The sequence below is a fragment of the Typopeltis vanoorti genome, chromosome 7 (genome assembly GCF_054136105.1).
Source record: "Typopeltis vanoorti isolate ZY-2024b chromosome 7, IOZ_Tvanoo_1.0, whole genome shotgun sequence".
Classification (NCBI taxonomy): Eukaryota; Metazoa; Arthropoda; class Arachnida; order Uropygi; family Thelyphonidae; genus Typopeltis; species Typopeltis vanoorti.
This window is the reverse complement of record NC_143555.1, coordinates 81,131,441-81,148,595: the sequence shown is the minus strand read 5'-3', so window position 1 is coordinate 81,148,595 and position 17,155 is coordinate 81,131,441.

The window sequence follows — 17,155 nt, the reverse complement described above, 5'->3', positions numbered from 1 at the left end:
ATTGATGAGGCCAGGGACTTGGGAGTGTTGGTGGATAGGCAGTTGAAGTTTAGGAGGCACATTGCAAAAGTGGCTAAATCAGCTCATCAAATCATTTAGATGCGGAAGAATACTTTGACGAGCAGAGATAAGCAAGTTACTGTTCCTCTGTATTGAGCCTTGATAAGACCCCATCTCGACTACTGTGCCCAGATCTGGTCACCTAGGTTTCTTGTTGATGGGGAGGAGGTTGAGAGAATCCAGAGGTGAGTGACAAAGAGGAAAGCAGGTCTATGGAATCAACCTTATGAAACCAGGTTGAAGATTTGTGGGTTGCAGAAATTGGTTGATAGGTGGAAAAGGGGAGATATGATTGAGACATTCAAATTGCTGAAGGGTTTCTATAGAATTAATTCAGAGGATATTTTTGAGAACAGGACTGGTGGTGGGAGGACTAGGGGACATCCATGGAAGCTGGGCAAGAGTGTGGTTAGTAAGTGTGTTAGAGCTGGTTTTTTTTTACTTTTAGAGTGGTGAATGAGTGGAATAAGCTGCCAGAGTCTGTTGTGGGTGCTATGACAGTGAATGAGTTCAAGGCAAAGTATGTATAACATGATGTTTAGGGTCTCCCTTGATGAGTCTAAGGACTCCTTGGAGTCGCCCGTAATAATAATAATAATTAATTTTCACTATGAAATTGAAGTTTCTAATAGCACACAGTTTCATCCACTTCTATGAGGTCAACCGTGGAAGTTGTGTAATGATGTGATGAGTAGTTTTTCACATGGAGAGTGGTGGGGAAGTGGAGCACATTGCTAGATTGCATTATGAATAGGGGAGCATGAATGATTTTTAAGGTTCAATATGATAGGCATATCCTGCTAAGTGGCCTCCTATGATGAACTTGCTGACTCCATCGAGGTTACTGTAGTAATAATAATTCTTCTTCTTTCACTACGCGTTATTCCCACTTCCTATGCAGTCCACGTGTTACTTAGATACGACTACTTGTTAGTACCACTCCTAACCGACCTGTCACCTAGTCTGCTGCTGGGGGGGATATATTTTGGCTGTAGAAGCATATGTTCACAGGGCTGGTTTGCCTGCTTGCGGGATGAAAAATGCCAGATAAACTGGTGGAAAAAAATCCTACTGCCCGTGCCCAAGACCGGCTAACTTGGCTATGCCTGAGGAAGATCCTCAATTCCCTCAAGTCTTCCACAGGAATTGAACCTGGGACACTCCTTCCCCAGGCATACAGTTGCAAAGCGCAAAGCCACTAGGCTAACCGCGCAGACACTGTAGTAGTAGTAATAATAATAATTATGATTATTTGTCTTGATATTCACCACTGCTTGAAAGGCAATCATGTTAAGGATTATTTATTTTCCCCTTTCATTATAGATTTGTTGGGTTCATTGACTATCTAAGCAGATCATATCTGTTCTCAGTGGAATTCCAAATTCTACTGTTTGAAATGAACAGTACAAAAAAAGCAACAGGCTTTTTTTTTTATGCTGGGCCCATATATGAGAGGTTGGCTGGTCAACCTGTAGTACATTAGTACTGTATATAGGTAGTGGGTTGGGAAAGGAAAAACTTGTTTACATTTGATTTAAAAGCCTGTATGTTGTATTCCTTGGGAAATACATCAGGGGGGAAAGACTGTTCTAAAGTACAGCAGTAGCAGGGATGAAGGAGGAGGAAAAGAAACTTGTTCTGTGGGTTTCAAGGTGAAAGGATGTGTATGTGTTCCAATGGGCATAGTACAGAATGGGGGGGGGGGATTATTGATGCTGTTTCAGATGCACATTTCCCATGGAAAAATTTGTAGAATACACAGTGCAGAGACCGATTGTCTGTGTGTGTGTGTGTGGGGGGGGTATTATTATTACATCACACCTCCAGGGAGTCCTAAGACTCATCGAGGGAGGGCATCTACTCTTTGTCTCACTACTCCACCAACCTTGATCATCTAACACCAACGCCATCTACTGCCGACCACCACCATTAGTACTTTCACAGACAATCACAAACATCCATGCCCACGCTTGGATTCAAACCCGCAGCCTTTTCGCTGGAGAGCAGATACGTTAACCACTCGGCCAACCAGGCCAGAGTTGGTAAGAGATGGGTCATTTATCAGTCTAACTGCTCTCCTCTGTATTGAATCAAGCATTTTGAGGAGCTTTTAGGAGCCCCACTCCAAATGTAAGAGCAAGTATTCGATAGTTGGGCAGATTTGCGATTTGTATAAGGTTAACAGCTGTTTAGAGGTAAAGTAATGTCTTAAGTGAAAGAGAAAACCTAGTTTTTTTTGAAGCTGAAGATGCAATGGTTGTGATGTGTTTATGCCAGAAGAGGCATGATATCAGGGTAATTCCGAGAAGCAAATCTCATCTTGTCTGGGAATTTGAGTGTTATCAAAAATAATGCTGGGGGAAAATGGTTCTTTTTTTTGTGAGTAAAAAGACAGAACTGAGTTTTACTAGCATTAAAGTTCACGAGGTTATCTGAGTCCCCATTGGAGGATGGCTTGGAGGTCAGAATTAAGGGCAGTGGTGGTTGATGCTCTGTGGGTTGAAGTGAGGTGTGTAGAGTACGGTTTGTCAAATGAAAGGGAGGAGTGCAATGTGCTGTCATCTGCAAAACTGTGTATTGGGTTGGAATTCAACTGAAGTGGGTCATTGATATACAGAAGGGAGAGGGTCGGTGAGAGAACTGAATCTTGTGTGGACCCCAACATTAGTTGGATGGTGATTAGGTTTGCTGGTACATTCATTACAAAGTAGAAATCTCATTATAAAACAATGTATTAAAAGGTAGAGCAAGTTTTGTATGTTGTCAGAATATGTTATCAAAAACTTAGCAACTTTTTGATAACTGGGGGCCTTGTTGGCCTTGGCTAGGTAAAAACTACAGATCTTGTATTCACATTAGACTTATGGTAATATGAAGTTGAAGTAACTTCTTTCTGACAGTGTGCCATTTGACATCCAGCTGACATATGAGGTTAACAGTTGATGTGAGCCACCATAAGATACAGTGCATTTTTACCTGGACTTTGACAATGGGTTCAGTAAGATTCAAAACAGTCACAGCAATATCACTGTAATCTTTAAAACTAATGTAATGAAAGGCAAAGGTATACTATCCCAACAAATGTTTTTACATAAATTTATTCCACACAGTGGACTATGCCAAAGCAACCTGTGGCAAGATAGAGCATGCTATGATCTATATGTCACAATACATTTGAATTTATTAATGCAATGTTCATTTGTCTTGGTTTGGTTAAAAGTATGGGGTTATAAGAGTCTTACAGTGGCTGCACTGCACAGTTCAGAAAGCCTGGACAGAGGGACGAATTCCCGATGATTGGAGTAAAGCTCTCATAGTACCCATAAAAAGGGAAATAAAACTGAATGTGAGAATTACAGAGGTATTTCCCTACTGAGTGTTCCTGGTAAGATCTATGCAAATACTATACTTGAGAAACGATTGAGAAGAATTGTGGAAGAAAAGCTTGGTGAAGAACAAGCTGGATTCAGGCCAAATAGAGACTGTCAGGATCAGATCTTCACTTTACGACAAATAGTCGAGAAAGCATGGGAATATAACAAAGATCTGTATTTAAGTTTTGTAGATTTGGAAAAGGCATATGACAAGGTGCAAAAGAGAGAGAAGCTATTCAATACGCTACAGTTATATGGTGTCAATGGGACATTATATCAAGCAATACTTAATCTTTATTTGAGTTGTAAGTCAGCAGTTAGAATTGAAGGAAGTACAGGAAGATGGTTTAATGTTAAATCTGGTGTGAGACAAGGATGTACATTATCCCCTCTGTTATTCATTATCTATATGGATCACATTATGAAGGAAAGTGGTATTAAACATGATATCAAAATTGGAGACGTTAATGTCAGCTCTTTGCTTTATGCGGATGATGTTATACTTCTAAATAAATCTGCTACAAGTCTGCAAGATTCTCTGACTAAATTGAATAGCTGTTGTAATAGATATGGTATGAAGGTCAGCAATAAAAAGACAAACACAATGAAAATAGGCAGAATCATTGAAAATGTGTACTGTGTTTTGAATGGAGAACCTGTGGAACAAGTAAAACATTTCAGCTACTTAGGCACGATTTTTACTGAAGATGGTAAATTAAATATAGAAATAGACAACAGAATCAGCAAAGCTGGTATGGTGGGAAGTCAAATGAATAAATTCATATGGAATAAGAGAGAAATTAGTCGGAACACTAAATTAGCTGTATACAAGACAGTGTTCAAACCAGTTTTAACTTATGGATCTGAGAGCTGGGTCAGAAGTAAAACACTTGACCAAAGACTAAAGACCGCAGATATGAGAGTCCTGAGAAAGATTATAGGCATGAACACATGGCATCAATGGCAATATCATATTAAAAATGAGGATATTAGGAAAGAACTTGATGTTGTCATCATCCAGGAATGCGTTAGCAGAGCTAATCTCAGGTAGTATGGTCACTTAAACAGAATGGGCAAAGAAAGATTAGCAAAACAAGTGTTCTCTGATAGGCCGGCAGCAAAACGACCCAGAGGAAGACCAAGATATAGGTGGATTGATATGGTACAAAGTGCCTTAGACAATAGAAATATAAGATCTGATAATGTTGGAGTCTTGATAAGTAACAGACTGATTTGGAGGAAAATTGTAGCTACGAAGTTAGTAATGATGTAATTTTTTTCATGTAGTACTATCATATCCTGTACACCCTTGAGGGTACTTTGCAGGAATTTGATGATGATGAGTTAATGATCATTCTTTCATATATGGTTCACAACCATTTCTGGACTATCTGCTAACTAAGGAATTGAGTAAATCAACGGTTTCTATATTTTGAAAGCCTACACATACTGACAGATATTACCTGCCATTTCCCATCATTATAGACCTCCAAAATTGGGTATTGTTTCCACACAGAAGAAAGTGCCTGTTGACTCATCACTGACAAAGATGAACTAGCCACAGCACTTCAACATTTAAGAAACACTTTCCTTTAAAATGACTATAATGGCCACTTCATCTCCAGACTAATCAACTGATGGCAAAACCAGAGAAATTTCTAATGAAGAAGAAAACATAGGATTCATCACACTTCCAAAAATAACTCTATTTCCACATAACTAGCAAAAATACTTAAAGGAATAAAAAATCAAAGTAGCATTTATCCCTTTATCAAAATGAGATCACTACTCTGATCCATAAAACCTTGACATAATCCACTTGAATATCTGGGCTTATTGGCTATGGAGCGATTGCCAGTCATCGTACTATGGACAGACAGGAAAATCAATGAACAATGTATTGAAGAATCCATTCGAGACACCGAATACCACAGGAGTGAAGCCTCAGCTTTGTCATCACATGTACTCTCTTCATCTGACCTACAAGAAGCATTGCAAATGAGACATCAAGTTTTATATGGTTAAATTGGAACTATTACACCACTGCTATGATACAATAGAGAGAAAAATGTGGGAGTCTTTGGAAATTGCATTAAATCCTAAACATCTGAATGTCAACCCAAGTTCAACTTGTCTGAGTATACTCTAGCCTTCATGTGAATGCTAAAACATAAACAACATTCTGAACAATTAGAAATATTTTAAAATAACATCAGTTTCTCCTATATCTGCATAACAGTTGTCCCCTTTATTAGTCCTTACTGTTTTGTCTACTAGTTTGTATGTTTACACCTGAAGAAATCCTGCGTAATTAGGATGAAACATTGTGTTGTCAATTAAAATAAATATTATCATCTTATTCCAGTGTTCTGCCTTATAAACTCTTAGTCACATATTCATGAACCGACAAAGTCTATATATATACAGGGTGTCCCAAAATTCACGCAGGAAGTAATTTTGATAGAAAACACAGGTTTTTAATTAAAAATTGTAATTTCTTATTGATTCATAAAGTATACAGTATAGGGTTATGCATGGAATAGCATATCGGGTAAATGGCCTCCATGGCTTTGCTGGCACATAAGCACTTTTTTGTCAAAATTTTCCATGACCATTTTGCATAAATGTGGCTGAATTTCGTTGATACAGTGCTCAATTTCCTCCTTCAAGGCGTGGGTGGTCATGGGCTTGTTGGCATAAACCTTAGACTTCAAAAAACCCCAAAGAAATAAGTCCAACGGTGTTAAGTCACATGATCCGGGCGGCCAATTCTGATCACCAAAACGGGAAATTACACGACCAGGAAATGACTCATGCAATAATTGAATCGTTTCTCAGGTTGTATGGCATGTGGCACCGTCTTGTTGAAACCACGTCGTCCACATCCATATCTTGCAATTTAGGCACAAAAAACTGGATTGTCATGTTGTGATAGCGAGCACCATTAACTGTTATTGCCTTACCAGCTGCATTTTCGAAGAAGAATGGACCGATGATGCCTCCAACTCAAAATCCGCACCAAACAGTGACACGTTGTGGATGCATTTGTTTCTCAACAATCACTCGTGGATTTTCTGAACCCCCAAATGCAACAATTTTGTCGATTAACGAAGCCATCAAGATGAAAATGAGCCTCATTGCTGAAGATGATTTTGCTCGAAAAATAAGCATCCACTGTTGTTGTTCCATAATCCAGTCAACGAACTCTCTTCGCTGTATGTGGTCAGTAGGCTTCAGTTCTTGAGTCAATTGAACTTTGTAAGCACAAAGATGCAAATCTTTCGTGAGAATACGCTGTAGAGAGCTTCTCGAAATGCCCAATTCAAGACCACAGTGCTGAATTGATGTTCCTGGACTCTCAGCAACACTCTCACGAACTGCTTCGATGTTTTCTGTTGAACGACTTGTTGAAGGATGGCCAGAGTGTATAAGATCACTAATTGATCCAGTTTCCTTGAATTTTTTAATTAATCTTTTCACAGTTGATGAAGTTAAATCACTATTCGGACCATATTTTGTACGAAAATTGCAAACTGTAGCTGCCAAAACCTTCATTATTTTTAAAATATTGCTCAACAATGAAAATGCGTTGTACTTTCGTGTAGCACTCCATTTTTAATAACCCTGAACTGTCAGGTGTCTTTTTTTTCCTCGTTGGCAACACTTTACCGCACAAATGGCGCTAAATTTAAATCTTGCGTGAATTTTGGGACCCTTTATATATAAATTCATAGGTATCTACAAAATTTCAGTGAAATATTAAAATTCCCAATAAAAAAGAATTAGATAAGAAGATGAAATTTAACCTAAACTATTTATTATTATTAGCATTGAGTCATTTAAGAAAATTGACAGTATAGATTAGATAATAACTAAAAATATTTAATTACTTCCTATATTTCACTGAAGTTAAATCGGGATACACTGGTATTAAACATGTGCATGCAGGTGCACTTCAGTAACAAAGATGGAAAAAGAGAGATACAGGATTATTATTATTACGTGGCACCTCCAGGAAGTCCAAAGACTCATCGTGGGAGGGCACTCTACTTCGCTGAATACATCTGACCATCTCCACTATTACTATTACTTAATTCTCCTACTACAACACTACCACTATCAATGCATCTACTGCCCATCATCACCACCACCACCAACAACAGTATTTTTCGTCTGTAAATTGCATGTGTTCTGAAGGCCAATTTGTTTGTACGTGGGATGAAAACCCCAAGTTTTTGGGTTTTTCATCCCCTGCGGTCGTGTTTAGTTAGGCTAGAAAATGTGTTTTTAAATTTAAGTATAGTGTGCATTTTGTCTCAAATTGTGCTGCAGTTGTGCATTGGTTAGATACAAGTGTCCTTCAGTGGTGTTATTGTTTGGAACTGTGTTGTATATAGTGTGTTTTCGCTGCTGTTTGTTTCATTACTTCAACGTGTAAAGATGGCGTCCAACGAGAAACATACGTCAGCGGTGTGCAGGACTTCTACATGAAAGGCTGGCTCAGCGTTAGATTTTTCGCAATGGATGCATTGCAGAAATTGCTACATGTATTCGCTGAAGAATGTGAAGGATCTGTGGTCGGTCTGGCTAAATGAGAAGAATGAAAATGTCGACGTATATGAGAAGTGTCTGGAGCATTTAGGAATGGAAGCTGACATCAGGATCGTAGCGGAAGAATTTCGGCAGGAGTTCATGAAAATGAAAAATGACCATCTTCTGCATGAAGAATTGGATGTGCTCAGTAAGGAGATACTGGAAATTAAAACTGAGTTTAATGTGTTAAACAGAGAAATTAGGACTATAGAGATTACTTTAGCTGAAATAACTAGAACAGGATTATGTTTTGCATTTTGACAATTATGAGATAAGTACACGAGCGATGATAATGAATATATGATTGCACGAATGTGCAAAAAAAGAGGTCTGGAATTTGTTGATGTCTGGAGTGAGTTTGAAGGAAAAATCTCTAGCATACAACTGTATGCTAGAGATGGGCTGCATCTGAACATGGAAGAACATAAGCGATTGAAGAAGTTACTGTTTTCTGAACAAGTTGAAGTAATTGGGCAGGGAAACTAATATTGAAAAGGTTCAGTGTAAGAGAGAGAAACTCTGGCAGTGATTGTATATTTATTGATCCTTATTCGCAGAATAAATTGCAGAAGAGAAGGAGATAAAAAACAGCATGACTACTGAAATTAGTGACTTGTATATCAGTTCTAAAGCCGGTACAAGAACTAGAAGGAATCTGCAATTTTTGTATACCAATGCAAGAAGCATTCGAAATAAGAGAGAAGAATTTTTGGCATTAGTCAGTGCAATCTCACCAAAAGTTGTAGGCGTTAGTGAAACTTGGCTGTCAGCAGAAGACGTGGTCACTGGAATTGAATGTAATGGTACAGAATTTTCAGGGAGGATAGAGAAGACAGAACAGGGTGAAGAGTACTGTTGATGATAGCTGATGTGTTGCAGCCAAAGAAAGTAGTATATCAAGACGATACGCATGTGAGTGAGAGTTCATTTGAGGCGGTCTGTGGTGAAATAGTGACTAATACAAACAAATATACAGTTGAGGGGTGCTTAAGGGTCAAAGCTGTATAACTAAGAGGAGACCTCCACATGGCCTTTAAAGGAATGCGGGGAACCAACCAGGGCTTCTGACCTAATGTCCAATCCTCACCTTCTCGTGGTGCACCCTGTTGGGTATCTACTTGGATACTGAATGGACGAGGATGGGCTGGCAATTTGGGATTTAGCCGACCAAATTGTATTCTTATTGGTTAAACCAAAATATAGAACGATGGTACAACATGACAAAATTTCATGCCGACTGGGGCGTCGCCCTGTTAAACAAGGCCCCCGTTGTTTTCGCCAAGGAACCAGGGAGAACAGCGAAAAGTCAACTACTGGAACAAATCTGAAAATAAACCCCAACTCAACATCACCAGAGTTAAAGATCGGTACTATCAATGTAAGAAGCCTGAATGGCAAAGAAATGGAGCAAGCTGAGGAATTAGATAAGTACCAGATGGACATAATAGGGGTGACTGAAACAAAAAAGACCAAAACTGGTGAGATTGTTCTGAGCAATAAATACAAAATGCTATATTCAGGCAATGACAATCAAGGAAAAGAAGGAGTAGCCATAGTATTCAACACAAAATACGAGGCTAATCTTCTTGAATGGCAGTCAGTCTCAAGTAGAGTAATGTGGGCAAATATGAGAATGGGGAACTGGACAATGAGACTTATTTGTGCCTATGGTCCCACAGAAGGTTCTACTAAGGTAGAAGTGGAGGAATTTTTTGAGTCTTTAGAAAAAGCAACTGACACAATGAAAAATGAAAAGTTGGTCCTTGTTGGGGATCTAAATAGCAGAGTTGGAAATGATTGTGAGACATACAAAAATATTTTGGGAAAATTTGGAGAAAAGAGCAAAGCTAATAATAATGGCAAATATCTGTTGGATTTCTGCTCAGGACATGGACCGGTTATTACTAACACCATGTTCCAACATAAAAATGTGCACAATTTCACGTGGAGAGAAGAGGCTAGGAATAAGAAAAGTCTCATTGACTATGTTATTGTTGATAGTGATGTTTTCTCCCTGGTGAAGGACACCAGAGTGCACAGAGGATTTGAAATTGGAAGTGATCACTATTTAGTCTTGAGCAGGATAAAATTGAATTTCACATTGAAAAGAATAACATGTAAGAAAGTTTTAAAGCGAATAAAAGTTGAGCAGCTCTCAGATGTGAACTGTAGACTAAAATACACAAAGATTATTGAAGAAAAAATGAAAGAGTTTGAGAACAGGAATCAAACCTTGGAGATTCAGTGGCAAACTCTGAAGAAAACATTGATTGATTCTGCTAGAGAGGCATGTGGTGAGGTTGTCTGTAAGGATAAAATAATCAGAACTCCCTGGTGGACACAGGAAGTTAAAGAGGCAGTGAAGGAAAAGAAGAAAGCATACCAAAAGTTCCTGTCAAATAAGTCAGCTTGTGCTCTTAGAGAATATAGAAACAAATGCATTAATGCTAAACACTGTGTAAAACTAGCTAAACAAAAGTCATGGGAGGACTTTGGCAAGAACATAGAAAATAAATATCAAGAAGGCGGCAAAATATTCTGGAGGTTGTTGAAGAAGCTTAAGAATGGAGGAAAGAGTGCTGTAAAAGGAATTAGAGATGATAAAGGTGACATGAAAACAGGAGAAAAAGATATCCTTGAAGTATGGAGTAATTACTTTGAAAAACTGCTAAATGAAACAAGCAGTGATGACAGCATAGTGGTAAAAAACACTGACCAGTCATGCAGTCAGGAATACATATCCATACTTGAAGTAGAAAAAGCCATCAAAGGCTTGAAATATGGAAAGGCAGCAGGAGTAGATGATATTCAACCAGAAATGCTGAAGTATGGTGGTATAAGTCTTACAGTGGCTGCACTGCATAGTTCAGAAAGCCTGGACAGAGGGACGAATTCCCGATGATTGGAGTAGATCTCTCATAGTACCCATATATAAAAAGGGAAATAAAACTGCATGTGAGAATTACAGAGGTATTTCCCTACTGAGTGTTCCTGGCAAGATCTATGCAAGTATACTTGAGAAACGGTTGAGAAGAATTGTGGAAGAAAAGCTTGGTGAAGAATAAGCTGGATTCAGGCCAAATAGAGGCTGTCAGGATCAGATCTTCACTTTACGACAAATAGTCGAGAAAGCATGGGAATATAACAAAGATCTGTATTTAAGTTTTGTCGATCTGGAAAAGGCATATGACAAGGTGCCAAGAGAGAAGCTATTCAATACGCTGCAGTTATATGGTGTCAATGGGGCATTATATCAAGCAATACTTAGTCTTTATTTGAGTTGTAAGTCAGCAGTTAGAATTGAAGGAAGTAGAGGAAGATGGTTTAATGTTAAATCTGGTGTGAGACAAGGATGTACATTATCCCCTCTGTTATTCATTATCTATATGGATCGCATTATGAAGGAAAGTGGTATTAAACATGATATCAAAATTGGAGACGTTAATGTCAGCTCTTTGCTTTATGCGGATGATGTTATACTTCTAAATAAATCTGCTACAAGTCTGCAAGATTCTCTGACTAAATTGAATAGCTGTTGTAATAGATATGGTATGAAGGTCAGCAATAAAAAGACAAAGACAATGAAAATAGGCAGAATCATTGAAAATGTGTACTGTGTTTTGAATGGAGAACCCGTGGAACAAGTAAAACATTTCAGCTATTTAGGCACAATTTTTACTGAAGATGGTAAATTAAATATAGAAATAGACAACAGAATCAGCAAAGCTGGTATGGTGGGAAGTCAACTGAATAAATTCATATGGAATAAGAGAGAAATTAGTCGGAACACTAAATTAGCTGTATACAAGACAGTGTTCAAACCAGTTTTAATTTATGGATCTGAGAGCTGGGTCAGAAGTAAAACACTTGATCAAAGACTAGAGACCACAGTTATGAGAGTCCTGAGAAAGATTATAGGCATGATCAGATGGCATCAATGTCAATATCATATTAAAAACGAGGATATTAGCAAAGAACTTGACATTGTCAGCATCCAGGAATGCGTTAGCAGAGCTAATGTCAGGTGGTATGGTCACTTAAACAGAATGGGCGAAGAAAGATTAGCAAAACAAGTGTTCTCTGCCAGGTTGGCAGCAAAACGACCCAGAGGAAGACCAAGATATAGGTGGATTGATACGGTACAAAGTGCCTTAGACGATAGAAATATAAGATCTGATAATGTTGGAGTCTTGACAAGTAACAGACTGATTTGGAGGAAAATTGTAGATAGGAAATTAATAATGATGTAATTTTTTCATGTAGTACTATCATATCCTGTACACCCCTTGAGGGTACATGGCAGGAATTTGATGATGATGATATACAGTTGGATGCTGCTATAGGCCGGGGGGGGGGGGATATTGAATTCATGCATCAGCAAATTAGTGCAATGAGAGCAGGTTTAGTGATTATTATGGGGGATTTTAATTATGGTGATATCAATTGGAAGGAGGAAATATCACGTAGCAAAAAGGAAATGGAGTCCATACATCTTCTACGAGATAATTACTTGAAACAAAACATAACTGAAGGGACGCGTGGTGTGAGAGTGTTGGACCTGGTTATTGGTTCAGAGGATATATGCATAAGTAGTGTCCTCGTTAGCTCCAATTGGTGAAATCAATCATGTGGTATTGACTTGGGAGGTTGCAAAATCTGTGAATTTTTCTGTTAAGAAGGGGGGGGGGGTATATACGAAACTACAGGTTAGGCAATTATAGCAAGCTTCGGAGTGAGCTTGCATCCATCCCATTGCATGGGAAAGATGTTAGCAGTGCATGGGATAAAATCAGCAGGTATCTGAGGAAAGCAATATCGGATTGTGTCCCCATGGTCAGGAAGACAAACAAGGTAGGTGTTAGATGGATGAGCAGTAGTATCAAGCTTGATCTGCAAAAAAAGAAAATTTTATGGAGAACGTACAAAGAGAAATGCGATCAGTACACCCATGAGCAGTACAAGGCTCAAGCTAGGAAGGTTACCAGCATAGTAAGAAAAGCTAAATCAGATTATGAGAAGACCTTAGTCAATGAGATCAAGGGTAATCCCAAAGAGTTCTTCTGCTATGTGACAAGTAAAAGGAAGAATGACTTCGGAAGGATAACTTTAGTGGGTGCTGATGGTATTGAGGTGACAAAATCAGATGTAATAGTCGAGTTACTGAGTGATTACTTTTCAAAAGTCTGTCAATAACTAATGTGAGAATTGAAGCTAAGAAATCAGAGGTATTTAATATATTGCAAAATTTAAATGCAAACACTGCTGTAGGTTTAGATGGAATATCAGTTCGGGTGTTGCGTGAATGTGCAAAGGAATTGTCAACCCCCCCTTACTTGGATATTTAACTTAAGTTTGAACTCTGGTATGAGGTCATTGGTTAAAGACAAAATTCAAGAATGGGTAAAGACAAAATTCAACATCCGTATATCAGAGCACCAGGATTACACCCATTTCGACCACTATGGCTGTTCAGAATTAGCACACTACGCCTTGGATACCTGGCACAGGATTCATTGGGGGGGGGGGGGGGAAGCCACCTTACTCCACCGAAGCAAATTTAAATTCAGGAGGCTTTTCCATGACTGAAGTACACCTATGTGCACATGTTTAATACTAGTGTATTAATCCTCTGAAGATGTCGGTTTAACGTCGGTGAAATATAGAAAGCAATAATTAAATATTTTTACATTATTATCTAGTCTACTTTGGAGAATCAACATATAAGCATAAACACCAGGATTATAATTAGTATTAGTAGTATTATTATTTAGGACCTCTATAGAGTTACAAGACATATCATGGGAGGCAACACAAAGTCTATTATATTACTCCTTAAACCGATTCATAGTCTGCACATTCACCACACTATCAAGCAATGCATTCAATGGTCCAACCACCCTGTCAGGCAAAAAAAGCCACTTTACACTCTCTTACTCACTATCCCACAAATCCCGTGACTAGATCTTAACACAGTAATCCAAATAGTCTGATCAGGGCTTTATACAATGGAATTGCCACTTTTTTATCTGCTAGTCAAGTCTTTCTTAGTATTGCAACAATTCTCTGGGTTCCTTTCACTCTCTTTGAATATTCCCTCTAAATGTCAATTTTTTTTTTGGCTATCACCCCCAAATCTCGTCTTTTCCATTTCCTCTAGTATAGTTCTACCACTAGAGTAAGCAACCTCTCATCGCTAGATCTCATTCAAGACTTTATATTTAGTCACATTAAACTAAAATCACCATTCATTCACGTGTCTAGCTTACTAATTGAAATTCTTCTGAAAGGCCACAACATCAGCACTATCACCCTTTCCAGAGCTTCACATTATTTGCAATCAAACAAATATCCCCCCCCCCCAAGTCCAAACACAATGTCATTGACATAAACAGGGGCAGATTAAGACGCTGGGAACCCCTGGCAATAAAATTCATGGGGCCCCAAAAAATTTCTACATTTCTCTTTCAGCCTGGTATAATTGTGTAGCAGTATTGAATTTATCTTTATCTTCTTTTAAAAATAGTAGAAACTGTTCCAATTCATCAGCAAAATTAATAATATCTATATCGTTCTTATAGATATTTTAATTTTTCCACATAGCTTGGGACCCCTGGTGGCTGCAAGGTCTGACATCTGCTTGATCTGCCTTTGGACATAAAGGTTAAAGAGTAGAGATCCCAGTACTCAGCTCTGTGGAATCCTACTTGTGACCTTCTCTTTCTTTGATACTGTTTCCATATACAGAGCTGTATAATATTCATCAGACAGCTAATTTCCAATACAATTCACTAACCTGATGTTTAACCTCATGTGTTGCAATTAAAATATTAATTTATCACATGGCACTCTGTCAAATGCCTTTGAAAATCCAAAAATATGGCAGCATGTACCTTATTCTTGTCAACTGCTCTCATTACTTTATTATAAAATGTAAGCAAATTACTGAAATGAAATACTCTTTATAAAATCTATGTTAACCTATGCTGGCCCGGTTGGCCGAGTGGTTAGCATATCTGCTCTCCAGCCTTGGCTGGAGAGCAGATATGCTAACCACTCGATTCATCCATGCTCGAATTCATCAAAAACATCCATGCTCGAATCCTGGCACGAGCATGGATGTTTTTGATTGTCTGTGAAAATATTACATTGTCTGTGGTGGTGGGCAGTAGATGGCATTGGTGTAGATGATGCAGGTTGCTGTAGTTGGTGGACTGAGTGGTGGAGCGTTGTTGAGCAGGTGGCCTCCCCTCGATGAGTCTTGGACTCCTTGAAGGTGTATTACATAATAATAGTAATTTATTGTATTATAACCTGCACAGATCATATTACTTTCACCTGCCCAATTTTGAATATAATCTCTAACTAATTTTTCCAAAATATTAATGACAGAAGAAATACAAACGGGTCTATATTTACAGTAATCCTACAAGAAATGTTTAAATACCTAGAATGGTAAAATAGAAGATACAGTGAATGGAAAAAGAGTTAAATTGCTATGATTTGCTGATAATACGGTTCTTTTCAGCAACTCAGCAGAAGAACTTTAAGAAAAAATCAGTGTACCATATGCAGAAAATAAAAAGAGAGGAATGAAATATAAACAAAGAGAAATATAAGGTATAATAAATACATTATGCCATTATCCCAGCAGAGATGGAAAATCAGGACATCAGTACAGTGACTTCTTCTGTTTACTTAGGACAAATGCTAGAGAAGAGGGAGGCTGTGAGGAAGACGTTATACAAAGAATTCAGCTTGGTTGGGCAGCCTTTGGAAAATACAAAAGTGGATATTGACATCCCAATCTGCCTTAAAAATATTTGAGAGTTGTATACTTCTGATGATATATGGAAGTGAAATATTGAGCTTGACCAAAATATTGACCAACAAACTCAGGACTACCCAGAGAAAAATGGAAAGCTTACTGCTTGGTATTATCATCAAGATAGAAAGTTAAACACTTGGGTTACAGCTCAGACTAAGACAAGAGCTCACACCTGCATACTGCCACTTGTAAAAGATCCAAGTGGTAATGGGCAACACTTGAAAATGGACAAAGATGATATTAATGAGATCAAAGAGATGTTCAAAATTCAGTGGCAGAAGAACTCATGATAGAATAGAGGAATTTAGGAGAAGCTTTCATCCAGCAGTGGACAAAAAATGGCTGATGAAAAAAAGATTTCACTATAACCTCAAGCTATGAATTTTTAAGCCTCCTCACAATGAACTTTAGTAGACATTCCTTGTTATTTTTTTATTGGGCTGTCTCTTTTCAGTTTTTGTAGCCACTTCTCCCTTCCAAACACTTTCATACTAAGCTTTCAGAACCTCCTGTAGGGATTGCAACATTATATTTCATATTATTATATATATTATATTTCATAATATTATATTTTCATCATGCAATTTTCTTAGACTTAGCAAAGGCATTTGACAGGGTGCCACATGATAAGCTGATATTTAAGTTGCAACACATGGGTCTGGATGTCAGATTGGTCAACTGGATTCAGGATTGGCTGTCTGATAGGTATCAGAGAGTTGTGTATGGTGGAGCAGTTTCAAGGAGACAGAAGGTTACAAGTGGGGTCCCACAGGGCTCAGTACTAAGACCTATATTGTTTAACCTTCATATCAATGACATTGCCAGTGGATTGCAAGGGGATATTCAGTTGTTTGCAGATGATGCCAAGCTGGGAAGGATTATTAGTAATAGTGCAGATGTGGTAGCCCTGCAAGAGGATTTGAATAAGCTAGATAGATGGGCAAATGAATGGGGGAAAGGGGTGTCAGTTTAATGCACCAAAATGTAAGGTCTTGAGGTTTGGGAAACATCGATGGGATGCTGCATACTCTATGGGAGGAGTTATACTGGAGGAAGTTGGGGAGACAAGAGATCTGGGGTTGATGATTGATAGAAACCTGAAGTTTAGGGGACATATTGCAAAGGTGGTGAAGGTAACACAGAGGATTGCTGCAATTATGAGAAGGACACTGACCTGCAGAGATAAGAGAGTTATCATTCTGTTGTATAAGTCTCTGATCAGACCACACTTGGATTATTGTTCTCAGATTTGGTCCCCAGGATTTGAAGGGGATAAATTAACTGTGGAAAAGATACAAAGACG